Consider the following 15,693-nt stretch of genomic DNA (forward strand, 5'->3'; position numbering starts at 1 on the left):
GGATGGATGAAGTGGCCCCAGAATATATAAAATATGGAGGATCTGGAGTCAAGCGGTATCTATGGCAACTATTCAGAAAAGTTTGGAACAGCAATGAGGTCCCCAAAGATTGGGAGAAGAACATAATAATCCCAATTTATAAAAAAAGGAAGAACTGTAGAATGTGACAACTACCGTGCAATCTGTCTATCTTCAGTGGTACTAAAGATATATTCCAGGATAATTGAAAAAAGACTAAGGAGAGAAGTGGAGGAAAGACTGGAAGAGGAGCAGAGTGCATTTAGAAAGGACAGACAACCCAGGACCACATATGTACAATTAGAAGGGTGATGGAGATATATATGGAGGAAGGAAAAGACCTATTTATGGCATTCTTAGACCTGAAAGCTGCATTTGATTCGGTCCCAAGAAGAGAAATATGGAGTGCCATGAGAGAGTTGGAAGTCAGCGACAGATTGATAGGAGCAGTACAAACGTTGTATAGGAAAACGGTTGGAGTGGTAAGGATAGATGGGGAGGTATCTCAGGAATTTGATATGAGAAAGGGTATGAAACAAGGAGATAGCCTCAGCCCCCTGCTCTTTATAATCTTTATGAACAGCATACTAAAGTATTGCAAAAGAAACACCCCAAAAATGAAAGTGGGTCATAAAAATCTTAGACCAGTATACTTACAGGCCTTGGTATTCGCAGATGATATTGTTCTGATGGAAGACAGTACAAGGAAACTCCAGAAGGCAGTTGACGTATGGGAAAAGGTTTTGTCAAGAAGATCAATGGAGGTGAATACGAGCAAAAGCAAGATTATGAGGGTAGCGGTGGGAGAGAGAGAGAGAGCTGTGGAATAACATGCAAAGGAAAGGCCCTGGATGAGGTAGACCAGTACGAGTATCTGGGAGCAATTATATGTGCAGATGGAAAACTAGATAGAGAAATTGCAAACAGAGTGAAAAAAGCAATGAATGCATATTTCCAACTGAACAGCACCGTGGTTGGCAAAAGAGAGTTAAATATGACGACAAAGAAAAGAATATTTAATTGTGTGTTTGCTCCAACTCTCATTTATGGCAGTGAAAGCTGGGTAACCCTCAAGAAACACTGGAGTAAGGTTACTGCAGCAGAAATGAGGTACCACAGAAGAGCAATAGGAAAGACAAGACATGATAGATGGCGAAATGAGAGAGTGAGAGGAGAAGTGGGAAGAAGAGCACTGATGGAAGACATAAAAGAAAGGCAACTCAAATGGTTTGGACACCTCACTAGAATGCAAGAATGTCGCCCAGTAAAGGAAGTGGTGGAGGCTAGGAGGGAAGGAAAGAGACGGAGAGGTAGACCTAGGATGAACTGGGAAGGCTATCTGGAGGAATTGGGGAGGGAGAGAGGCAAGACAATGAGAGATATGAGAAGAATGGCTGAGGATAGGACTGCATGGAGGAGATGGACCGAGGCTGGTACCCCTACGCTGTAACGGCAGAGGGGGTCAAGAAAAAGAAGAAGAAGAAGAAGAAGAAGAATTACTAGAAAATCATACCATTTATACCATAGAATTACTATAGTAATTCATACCATTTATACCATAGAATTACTATAGTAATTCATACCATTTATACCATAGAATTACTAGTAGTTCATGCCATTTATACCATAGAATTACTAGTAATTCATACCATTTATACAATAGAATTACTAGTAATTCATACTATTTACTCCATAGAATAACTAGTGATTCATACCATTAGTACAATAAAATTACTGGTAATTCATACCATTTATATAATCAAATTACTAGTAATTCATACCATTTATACAATTGAATTACTAGTAATAGAATTATTGATAGCCTAAATCATACCATTAATACCATAGAATTGCCAGCAATCCTATCCAAATTCACAAATTACTCCTGGTTCAGCATGTTCGAATCCTTGTCTGAAGTTATATTGTTTAATAATTGGACTATTATTTACTTTATAATTGTAAGCTTATTACTCTAATCTTGTCAAGCTGTATGACCTTTTTATCTTATGATTTGTAAATATTGTGAATTTGATTCAATGAAATTTGAATTTAGTGCCCTTCATATTCTATTATTAGCCTGGAGAGTTTTAAATAGTCAATACTCCAGAATAATGTTATTGTGGTTTACGCCACTTTTCAGTAAGTTTTTATTTCTTACTTTACGAAATTGTAATAGCTAAAATGTGAGATACCTATAAAAAGTCTGTAGATGCTGGACAAGGACTCATTGTGGTTGAGCTTTACAAACCCAGAAATTTAGCAAACGATAGCATTACTGATTGCACTCACAAATTTCTTCAAAATGACAAAAAAATAGTTATTTGTATATCTAGAGTGAAAAGTACAGTTTTTTCTACCTGAGGGAAAAGTTTGAAGCCCGAGACGAAGCCGAGGGCAACAATTATCCTGAAGGAGAAAAAACATTTTTCACTCGTGATGAACACAACATTTTTCCTCCACCTACATTTTTATAAAAACTGCAAATAAAATATTTTTTTAAAACTTACGTGACCAGTAAAATGTGTTACAACATAACTTAAAAATTAATATAATTATAATAATGATAATAACATAAATGATATTACATTGGTAATAGAAGTGGACATATTATATTTCTTATTATATTAATTATTAATATACGTAAGACATACTGAAAATAGTCATCACAAAAAGACAATTAGACACTGGACTTTTTAAAAGCTGACATTGTATAATATTGCATTTTATTAATAATGAATGTTGTATGTGACCTGGCTTATGTACTGATGTACTTTGGCTTAAATAAAATCATTGAATCATTAAACAGCTGTCTTGTAATCACACAGTTCACCACCGACAGCGCTATCTGTCGGCAAAAGTTGTAACAACAATGGCCGCCGACTTGACTACAACACTATGATGAAGTTCCCGTCTCAAATTTGATTAGTTAATGAGGAATATTCGTTGGTTGGTATTTTGAATAACATGGAATATAAAAAAAATATTTATACATTTTTATAGTTTACTGATATGAAGTTTTTAATCATTTTAGCATGAAACATATATTTCATATATTGATCAAATGTCTGCTTGAGGTATTGAATTTAGTTGGTTTAATGACTACTCAATTATGCTTCCTCATCTGAGCTTAGACCTTCTAACCTATCTCAAATTAATGTAAGTTTTAAAAATAGAGATGCTTCCCATGTTATTTAAATAGAGTTAACTTTACGCTTCAGGGAGATTTTCTGTTTTTTCCTACCGAGAGCGAAAAAGTGACACTTTACTATAATGTTTCAGGGAGTAAAGTAGGCTCTTGAGACAGTAGGTGGAGGAAAACATAATTTTCCTCCACCTACTGTCTAAAGTGTTTACTTTACTCCCTGGAACATAATACTAAAGTGTCACTCATTCGATCTCTTTAGTAAAAAACAGAAAAACTCCCTAGGGAGGAAAGTGACTCCATTTAAATAACATGGGAAGCATCTCTATTTAAAAAACTTACATTTGAAATATGTTAGAAGGTCTAAGCTCAGATGAGGAAGCATAATAGAGGTGTCTGTCATTGAGTCAACTGAATTCAATACCACAACCAGAAATTTTATCAACTCATGAAATATATGTTTGTAAGATATTATATACTTACTATTAGTAGACGATAAAAATTTATATAATTTTTAAAATATTTTATTCTATTCAAAATACCAGCCAAAAAATATTATTCATCTGCAATTCAAATCTGAAACGCGTGATCTGTAGTCAGCCATTTTTGATAGCCGCCCAGCTGATAACTGTTATAACTTTTGCCGATAGATAGCGCAATCGGCAGTGCCAATCAGACGACCGGGTTTTAGGTTATGTTGTTAGGAAACATTGTCACCAATAACGTAAGTTATTAAAATGATTTGATTTGCAGTTTCTATAAAAAAATGTAGATGGAGGAAAAATGTTGTGTACATCACGAGCGAAAAATACGTTTTCTCCCTTAGGAAAATTGTTGCCCTCGGCTTCGCCTCGGGCTTCAAACTTTTTCCCACAGGGAGAAAAAGTCGTACTTTTCACTTTAGATATACAAATAGCTATTCTCATTCATTCATAATATCTACCAAATTGAATTAATCCATTCTAGATTCAGAGCTCTCTATTGCTTCTCAATTCAATTTTCAACACACTTAACTAACATTTTAGAGACAAACATAGAGCTCCAAGTACATAGAGCTTTATACATCAACAAGAGATCTCAATTCCTTTTTCAGTCAAGTTTTCGACTTCAAGTTACACTTTACTAAAATTTTGACCTGTAGGAGTTTAAAATGATGTGAGCCATAATTTACCTATCTTGACGGTGTTAGTTATAGCATACCGGGTTCCAAGCCACATGATGAACGGCCATCAGATTCAAAATAGTACTCACCTGAAACATGAAAAATCATGTCATTCTTAATTAATTCATTTATTAAAAAATGTATACTTTGATACAGATCAACTATTCATTGATTGAAAATTCACGGTATTGTAACTACTATTTGTAGTTGTCGCTGTAGTTGTCGTTCAGAGTTTCGGAGGGGAAAAAGGAAAAACCCAAGAGACCAGAGATGGGTGAAACTCCAGGCACAAATGTGGGTCAAGAGGCTGAGTCGAAGGTGGCTGGGCGCCCTAGAGGCAATTGGCGTCCCCTCTCTCAGCGGAAGGACCTACAAATGGCCAGGAGTGGAACTCACGTAGGTCTCGAGGATTAATCAGTCTGAAGAGACTGCCAAGCATATCACACTGGATTGCAACGAGGATTGCAACCACGTGATGAATGGAATGTTAGTATAGGGAAAACCCCCTGGTTCTTGTAAAGGACATAGGTATTGGTTTGCCTAACTAACATACTACTTGGGAACACAATAAGCTTCGGTTTGACGTGTGGGGTTCTTTGAACCTTTGGATCCGTCCCTTCAAAAACAATAAACAATAAGTAGGTTAAGTCTTGTAGTTCTTCACTTCACAAAATTTTCAGTCCTTGAATTATATCATCCTTATTTAAAGAGTTTGACAAATTTACGACAGAACTTGAGTTTGTGGCCTAGGCCCGACTTAACATTAAACACTGGTGTGCCTTTTGAATGCTTACTACCATCGGACTCCCCCATTTTTAATATGTTCACAAAGAAGATTTTCAAATTTAAGATACTTCAAAATCAAAAATAGAACAGATATTCAACATTATTATCACTTAAATAGAAAAGATTCAAGATTATACATGAACTTCAATACAATAAACGACAATACATGAATTTACTAGGGCTTGAGTTGAACGATAATGATACACATTACACATCAATACATTAATGATATATTACACATCATTACACACATACGGAACACAACAGCATATATCTAGAACTATAATAGAAAATATAGCTTCTGTTCATGATAAATAACTGATGTGTTTCCAAACAATGATAAATCCTTACATCTGGTAATAAATGATATCCTGTCACAATGTGCAATTCGATAGAAATAATTGGGTATCACGCAATATCTCAATTTGTATAAGCTACACTAGTAGTTCTGTGAACAGTAGACCTCACGCAGTATTCTCATCCACAAGTACCTGATTGAAACAATAGACCTTATGGAAATACAGCAATAGACTGGCTTCTCCACACATCTGTGTAATCACTTGTCAGCTGATTTATGATGAATAATTCTATAGTCTGATTTTTACTCAAATATTGGCGTATGAAGGAGGCTCCTTTTTCCTTTTATATTATCCTTGAAATGCAAAATTTCCAAAAACCTTGTATATACGTCGACGCGCGATTAAAAAAGGAACATACCTGCCAAATTTCATGAAAATCTATTACCGCGTTTCGCCGTAAATGCGCAACATATAAACATTTGAACATTAAGAGAAATGCCAATCCGTCGACTTGAATCTTAGACCTCACTTCGCTCGGTCAATTATGTTTTAAACGAAGGAGACTAACAATGACAGTTTTCTAATTTGCATGAAATGTAGAGAGAATTTCCACGTGATAAGTTTGTTGAAGGGTTTCCAGTGGAAGCGTGTGGAAGCCATCAGACATGCATTAGCGGGGCCATTCAGCAATCAATGCCTCCGCTCCATCCACCCTTATTGCCTATAGACCAGCCTTGACACTGATTGTGGGCGCATAACCTTCATCAAAATTACAACGGAAATTCTACCCTTTCTCCCGTTCTATTCGCCTTTGATGTTTCCGAATCCTTTACAATCAATAGAGTATCAATCCTTGATCAAAAGTATAACAATGTATTCTTTCTTCTTCACTTTCATTATTTCATTATCGCCATGACACTTTCGTTATTTCAGGAATAGAACAGGTTGATTTTAAAAAAAATAATTACCAACATGGTACACGATTAAAATATTGTTGTACACCAACACTTCAAAATATAGAAGAAGAATTTTGATCGAATTGAGGTAATCAAGTGGAAAATATAAAATGGAAAAATATGACAAGTTAAATTAATGAAAATTAATTAAATTAAGATAAAATAATCAAATTAATGAAATAAATTTAAAAAATAATTAAATTAATGAAAATTTAAATCTCAATACACCTTTGAATTAGATTGACACAACATGTTTCGGCTTCTAATGCCATTTTGACTCTTGAAAATGGCATTAGTGGCCGAAACATGATTGTGTCAATATAATTCAAAAGGGTACTGAGATTTATATTTTCACTTATATTAGAAGTAACCCTAAAGAAAAAAGACAATAAAATGGCGAGCCTTCTTGATAAACTGATGAAAGGTTTAACTTGATAATTAAGATTCATTAATCAGGGTGTTTCAATCTACTGAATGGGAGGGTTTTTATTTATGATTGGGATAAGCACAAAACAATAATGGTAAAATGTGCAGAATAGATTCAATGACTGGGAAAATTTAATCTGATTTAGCAACATTTCCATATATGAAGGTCGATAACAAATAATAGTCGTTGCTTTACATAAACCATCATCCAAACCAATAACGAATTATTTGATCGAGTTTGAGTATAATTTCAAAACTGTTAAATTGGAAGTAATTAATTTGGTCACTATAATTGGTTCAATTATATCAAATTCCATGAGAACCAGACTTTATTTAATGGTAATTACTTTAATTAATGTTGATAGTTTTCAGAAATGTGAGTTGAACCAATACCTACTATTACTTCAGGCCCCACAACTGAAGCTTTGATAAACTATGACGTCATCACATGTAGATCGATGATCTACTGGCGATAGGCAAGCGAAATAAGAAGTAATAGTAGGTATTGGTTGAACTATACTCAATTTTGTAGTAGGAAATCAATAGTAATTAACAAATCAAAAATTTGTCTTTTATCGATTTTCAAATTTGACAAGTTTTCAAGATCTAAAGGTGCGTACAGATATACGCGAACATGAGCAATTTACTTTTAATCAGCTGATTATATATGTATTTTTACAGAAACGGTAAAATACAGATATAAAAAGCTGATTAAAAGTGAATTGCTCATGTTCGCGGCACATAAATCTGTACGCATCTTAATATTGCACTGATCCCTCTCATCACTTAACAAATTGCATTATTTTATAAATTAACGAACGTTGAATTACATTTCACCAAAGTATTTTCATTTTTTTTTTGTGTTTCAAGATTCTGAAATATATTTGGCTGTAAACTAACAATGAACTAGGTCATACTCACAATAGTTCTGTGCATGGATCTTCAAATAGAAAAAGACTTCGTGACTTTTTCATTGTTGTTCTGTAGATTTACAAACAAATGCGAGGCGTTTTAACTCTAAAATACAATGATAAGAAACTTGAGATAACAAAAAATTAATGAGAGCTGTTCACGGTTACGGCAACGGTTACGAAATACTCTAAAATGAATGGTGTCAATGTATTCTGGTGCAATATTTGGATTTTTCATAGTTTATAACAATAACGTCAATACTATACTTAAATGATCAGAAATAATTGGAGGGAAGGACTTTGTGATGAATGTTTGTTGATGCAAAGACTCGTTGAATGATTTGAAAATACAAAGCCAATTATTGTGATGGGAATTCGTGCTTGGACAGCATTCATGAATGAATACAGTATATCAATATCACTTGTAATAAAGATGTCATTCATTTTTCCCACAGTTACACAGTTTCCAAGTTAGTAAACAGTACCGTTGACACAGTTTAACCTCAATTTAAGTAAACCAAAATTTAACCTATGTCGTTTCAAGCTCGAGATCTAATTAAAAAACTTCTGGAATTGCACTGCATGAATAATTATAAATATGTGAAACATTGATTGACTATCCTGGAGGATCTCTTTGAAAGTAGGCATTTAGCATGTAAAGTAGTCTGTGTAGCCTGTAGAGAAAACTATGGAGTACTATCAGGATAAGTGATATTTTCGAGATCAAAATTCAAGTGGTTCTATTCTTTATTTTGTGAATTTAAAGTTTGTTTCATGTTATTACAAGAGTTTTACTTTCAATCTATCCAAATTTAAAATTGTTTGCTTTATTCTAATCTATATTCTCAGATTGTGATTTGGTGTAGAAAATTGAAATGGACATAACCTATGTATAATATTTGGACAATTTGAAACTAAATTAGGAAATTGAAAAAGTGTTGGGCAATAGCCTGTTTTTTTCTTTTCCGATCATTGTATTGTTTGTGCTAACCTAATAATTAAATAAATAAAAAACAGAATGCAGACTCTTATAATGAAACAGAGGTCGATTGGAGCTAGTAATATTGTTCAGTAATTTATGTCAAATAAGATTCAAAGAATTCAACAATGAGATGAACCTGCTACATCAATAATGCATCGTTGAACTCAACATCTTTGGAAGACAACATTTTCAACAAAATATTTTTACTACAAGGTTTCCCAACAGCCTGAGATTTAATCGATATTCAGTTTTGAGTTTACTTCCAGTAAAATTATGAATTTTCACAATAATAATGTATGAAACTTTAAATTATCGTAAACATAATTGTGATGTTTACAGACTAATCTGGGAAAATTTTACAAAATATTGATTGTCATAATTACAAGAAAAGATTACACAATCAATAAGTACTTGTTCTCGTCAAAGAGATAGCGACAAATAACATACAATGACACACATAATACATTGCATGGCAGGCCTCTGCACAAGATATAATTCGACTTCCATCCCTGATGGTGATTTTCGACTAACAATGGTGATTTTACAAGTGTGGAGGAAGTGGTTTCCGTTGGTTAATCAAAAGCAAATATGTGATTAATTTTAAAATGGTAAAGATTAGATTCGATGATTGAACAATGTAAACAACCAATGACAGAGATAGAGATAGAAACAAACAATGATAGAGATAGATGTCAACCAATCGTCAAGAGATATCGAGACAAATAGAGAAATCGAGATATAGTCCAGTCACTATATACATTGGTGCATGCACTTTATATTGTAGTTCTGATTTTCTAATATATTATTTGGATACATAAGAGAAGTCCAGAACCAATGTCTACATGCAAAATTTCCTTGTGCTAGATACAGGGTGGCCCAAAAACCTCGTATTTTCGGCTCATTTTCCAGTTTTCAGCTATTTCTGCCAAATCTCGTAATCGGACAGAAAAATTTGCTCTTGCCTTTTTTTTAGATTATAAAATTATGAATAAAATGAGATCATTCGGAACTCTCTATCTCCAATGAGTACTGAGTTAAGATTTTTCAAAAATGAGCAAAATTTGAAGGGAAATCAATTTTAATGAATTTTAGTTTTTGATCAACAATATCTTCCGATTGTTACCATTTAGATATATGATTCAAAATCTCTTGTCGTATTTTTGAACTCTACAATCTGAGGATCAGGTAGAGCGCTCTATCTCATAAAGATTTCCAGGTACACCTGACAACAATGCTCCTTGTATTGTGAAAAACACCTAATTTTCAGCTTCAACAATCATCACCAACTACATTGTCCTCACATTGATATTTCGCACAATGACATGAGTTCATGAGATTATGTTCTATGAGAATCACCCGTTAGATGCTCTCCATTTCAGTATTTCCTAGTGGAGAGGCGCGCTTAAGGACACCTCAAGGATCAAAATTTCAAACACTTTTAACTTTTGACACAATGCTCAGATTTCATCGAACTAAACTTCATTCTTCTCGTCTCGTCAAGGCGATTTCTGTCCGATTTCGAGATTTGGCAGAAATAGCTGAAAACTGGAAAATGAGCCGAAAATGCGAGGTTTTTGGGCCACCCTTTATCTAGCACAAGGAAATTTTGCATGAAGAAATTGGTTCTGGACTTCTCTTATGTATCCAAATAATATATTAGAGAATCAGAACTACAATATAAATTGCAAGCACACCCCCTTTTTCATGTCTATATTGACTGGACTAATAATTATAGGTAGAGATAGAGGTATAGGGATATCGTCAACCAATGATGATAACAAATGATAGATGGTTACATCAGAATAAGAGAGCTACTAGGAAAATAAACAGAATTGAACACACAAACGAGAAGTTAGCTCAACGGTAGCGCGGAACGAACTGAACAAGTCAATGCCAAAAGAATGTATTTCGAGGCATAGTTGAGTCTTATGGCAAAATCGGTAGTAGTCCAACCAAACAAAAGGCAGAGCGGGATGATCAGGGGTTGAGGAGAAGTTATTAGAAGGTCAAGGAATGCAAAACTTAGCCGGATACATCGGGTAGGATAGAGGAGCGCGGTTCATTTACATACAATTGATCCCATTCCCTCTTTTACTGCGAATACGAAACTACCCCATTCTCGCAAATAATGAACACCCCCTCCCACTAAACACACAAATTTTGAGGCGCAGGTCCCGCACTCAAACCCTGGAACAATATTCATTGCTGAAAGAAGTCGTGAAATTCAATCTAGTGTGCTGTGTTGTAGACTTGTCCGCGTTTAAATCCATGCCGCATCCAAAGCAGCTTCTTCATACATAATACATATTCAAACGCAATCTGATACATACGTTTCCGCTTCAGTCGTTTTGTAAAGAAATCGTGAAAACACATTCATGAAGCTGAAAGTGACAAATTATTCTGAAATGTTGTTTAACATCTGTCAGCAGTGCAGTTGTTACTATTTTCATGTATATTGAAGTAGATAGATATCTACTGTACACTATACTATATAATACTATATAGTTTCGACCTACTTTGTCCATTTTAAAGGCTGAAACTTAAGTCGTTGAAATGTTTCAAAGTTTTAAAATGTTTTAAATAAAAAGGGTACTACATGTTTAAAATTGTTTTTATTAATTTTAATAAAGTAGTCCATACAAGTGATTGATTTTAAATTAATACTATACTATATCTTTTTAACTTCTATCTATCTATCTATATATATATATATATATATATATATATATATATATATATATAAAAGCGAAATGGCACTCACTCACTCGCAGAACTAAAAATCTACCGGACCAAAAACGTTCAAATTTGGTAGGTATGTTCAGTTGGCCCTTTAGAGGCGCACTAAGAAATCTTTTAGCGATATTTTAACTCTAAGGGTGGTTTTTAAGGGTTTAAAGTTCGTCTTTTAGCATGTATATTCTTCTTATTCCAATATCTTAAAATATGAAATGTCCACACCATATGTTAATATAGAACTATAATCTAGAGAGAGTACCTCTTCGAAACAGTTGTTCTGGTAACTAAATTGAAAATTTTGCATGAAGAAATTGGTTCTGGACTTCTCTTATGTATCCAAATAATATATTAGAGAATCAGAACTACAATATAAATTGCAAGCACACCCCCTTTTTCATGTCTATATTGACTGGACTAATATAGGTAGAGATAGAGGTATAGGGATATCGTCAGTCAATGACGATAACAAATGATAGATGGTTACATCAGAATAAGAGAGCTACTAGGAAAATAAACAGAATTGAACACACAAACGAGAAGTTAGCTCAACGGTAGCGCGGAACGAACTGAACAAGTCAATGCCAAAAGAATGTATTTCGAGGCATAGTTGAGTCTTATGGCAAAATCGGTAGTAGTCCAACCAAACAAAAGGCAGAGCGGGATGATCAGGGGTTGAGGAGAAGTTATTAGAAGGTCAAGGAATGCAAAACTTAGCCGGATACATCGGGTAGGATAGAGGAGCGCGGTTCATTTACATACAATTGATCCCATTCCCTCTTTTACTGCGAATACGAAACTACCCCATTCTTGCAAATAATGAACACCCCCTCCCACTAAACACACAAATTTTGAGGCGCAGGTCCCGCACTCAAACCCTGGAACAATATTCATTGCTGAAAGAAGTCGTGAAATTCAATCTAGTGTGCTGTGTTGTAGACTTGTCCGCGTTTAAATCCATGCCGCATCCAAAGCAGCTTCTTCATACATAATACATATTCAAACGCAATCTGATACATACGTTTCCGCTTCAGTCGTTTTGTAAAGAAATCGTGAAAACACATTCATGAAGCTGAAAGTGACAAATTATTCTGAAATGTTGTTTAACATCCGTCAGCAGTGCAGTTGTTACTATTTTCATGTATATTGAAGTAGATAGATATCTACTGTACACTATACTATATAATACTATATAGTTTCGACCTACTTTGTCCATTTCAAAGGCTGAAACTTAAGTCGTTGAAATGTTTCAAAGTTTTAAAATGTTTTAAATAAAAAGGGTACTACATGTTTAAAATTGTTTTTATTAATTTTAATAAAGTAGTCCATACAGTGATTGATTTTAAATTAATACTATACTATATCTTTTTAACTTCTATCTATCTATCTATATATATATATATATATATATATATATATATATATATATATAAAAGCGAAATGGCACTCACTCACTCGCAGAACTAAAAATCTACCGGACCAAAAACGTTCAAATTTGGTAGGTATGTTCAGTTGGCCCTTTAGAGGCGCACTAAGAAATCTTTTAGCGATATTTCAACTCTAAGGGTGGTTTTTAAGGGTTTAAAGTTCGTCTTTTAGCATGTATATTCTTCTTATTCCAATATCTTAAAATATGAAATGTCCACACCATATGTTAATATAGAACTATAATCTAGAGAGAGTACCTCTTCGAAACAGTTGTTCTGGTAACTAAATTGAAAATTTTGTCAGGTTGGCATTAAGTTGAGTTGACTTTGTTTGGTTGGCACCAAGATGAAGATTGAAATGCATTTATCCAGGACCTCCTAAATACCAATTTATCCAGTACCTCCTAAATACCTATTTAGGAGGTCCTGATTTATCGCGGAAAAAGTGATTGGGTACTGCTACTTCAATCAGAGCTATTCCTAAGAATATTATATTACTAGGCGTCAGGCTCGCTTCGCTCGCCATATCCGTTTAGCCAGACGTATAGTCTGGACCCCCGACTGGATCGTCCTAACATATGATAAAAATATGACTTAACATTTCAAATTTGGTAGGTATGTAAAGGTAGATATAAAAAGCTTGGCATCAGCTGATCAAAAGTGAATTGCTCATGTTCGCGGCGCGTAAATCTGTACGCACCTTTAAATATCAATCATGAAAATTTATTATTAGATCAATGAAAAATATATTTTCATGACGAATAAGATATGACTGATTATTTCAAACAATAATGAACTAAATAAAGTATTAAAGAATAAAGTATTACGGAATCATCTATTCGGCAGAGAATCGGCAACGCTGTTGTCCTATCTTATAGCCAGTGGCTTAATAAGCTGGACCTCACTATAGTCTAGAAGCATAGAATAACCAATTTATACAGCTATTTCTGATAGAAGTCGCTGAAGAACTTCTATCAAAATCTAACAAGGAAAGTAATACCGTAAGCAATATAATGCTGATGTCTTTAACCTACAATCGTGGTAATTCATGATTCTAGAGCAATCTCCTTTCTCCCTACACTGTGAGAATCAAAACCTAACGAGGAAAGCAATATCATAAGCAATATGTTCATTTCTTAAACTCACTATCGTGACAATTCCTGATTCTAGAGCAATCTGAATTTGGGAGAGGAATAGTACAAGGTTACCTTATTCTTTACTTGTTGTATGAATCAATCTATATAATAAGAGAGAGTAGGGTTGTGTTTGTTCGCATCAAAAAATGTCAATTTGTGGATTGCATACCGGAAAAACGGGAATGATTTAGATCTCCAAATTTTGCACATAGATTCTAAAAATATCAATCTCTTGCACCTCGAAGCCAAAATTTCAATTTTCCTTCTAGATTTTTCAGAATTTAAGTTTAAAATTCATTCACGGGACATCAAGTTAATACGGCTTACATTGTTCCATTGTTGTAAAATGTGTTTTTTTATGAGGAGGTAATAACATTTGTTACAAGACGTATTATTTCAGCGGTGTCGTGGTCTAGCGGTAGAGTACTCGACTTCAGAGCGAAGGTTTCTCGGTTCGAGTCCCCGATTCTTCCATTTTTTTTGTTCTTGATTTTTCCCTCGAAACGTATTATTATAAATAATTTTTCAAGGAAATTGTTTGCATTATGATTGAAATTGGATTTCATCAAAAAATTATTTAATGTAAAATTTTGCAACCAGTACAAATGAAATGGACATGGGTTTCACGCTGTATCATTGGAATTCATAAACAAAACATGAACAGATAACAATTAAATTAGTAATAATTTATATTCTTCAGTTATGATGTACTATCAGACAGCACAAATTCGGAGTGAAACGAATATTGTAGGTATTTTGGGGGGAATTGGGGAAACAAAAGGCTGCTTGATCAAAATTGTGGAGGATCTAATCGATACTAAAATTGATGTATTGAAAAAAATCAATATGATACTGTTAGGTTTTCAAGTATTATGTCTTCTTCAGTTATATATTATATAATAATGGAAAAATTGGCTATCACATATGGGATGGGAAATACATGACTGACACATCATCACGTCTGAACTACTGGACTGATTAATCTTGAAATTTGCATAAAGATTCTTAATTTACCGAGGATGGTTATAAGCCTATTTTAGATTCGTCAAGATTGCAGTACGACCAGTTTTCAGTTTGCCAAGTTTTTAATCAGACCCTTGCGGAGCACGGGTTAACTGCTAGTAAGGAATAAACAATCTCCTTTCCCCCTACATTCTGAGAATCAAAATCTAACAAGGAAAGCAATATCATAAGCAATCATAAGCAATATGTTGATGTCTTAAATCCACTATCGTGGTAATTCCTGGTTCTAGAGCAATCTCCTTTCTCCCTACACTGTGAAAATCCACTGTGAGTTGATCCACAGACAAGTGGCAAGGTTTTCCTTCCCTACGACATCAATAATGTGTGATGGAGTTCAACGTCTGAACTTGACACTTTGGCACTTCTCGAGCGTTCGATGACCTCTTCGATGTAATTACTAGACAAATCATTTAAGTCCCTTCCAGAACCCTTCACACCCTGTTCCAGACACAATGACTTAGCCAAAAGAATTATTAATTGTTGATAATAATTGAATTATGAATTATTGATTGTATGGGAAGAGATTTTGAGTAATTCATTCTCCATACTTGAAACAATAAGACGTTGATGTTGTCGATGCCACTATACAAGTAGTTCTGTTAACAGTAGACCTCGCGCACAGTAAGTTACATTGACCTGTTGTTATGTTTTCTCAAAAATTAATAAATAATTTATCAATTTAAAATGTCTAG

At 34.1% G+C, this 15,693-nt stretch overlaps 1 protein-coding gene across 2 annotated transcripts in view; it reads right to left on the reverse strand.

Annotated features, from left to right (window-relative positions):
- Window positions 1-15,693, reverse strand: part of LOC120350616 (probable phospholipid-transporting ATPase 4) — a 101,420-nt gene that overhangs the window by 51,414 nt on the left and 34,313 nt on the right. The window lies entirely within an intron of this gene.

The sequence above is a fragment of the Nilaparvata lugens genome, chromosome 3, assembly GCF_014356525.2.
Source record: "Nilaparvata lugens isolate BPH chromosome 3, ASM1435652v1, whole genome shotgun sequence".
Classification (NCBI taxonomy): domain Eukaryota; kingdom Metazoa; phylum Arthropoda; class Insecta; order Hemiptera; family Delphacidae; genus Nilaparvata; species Nilaparvata lugens.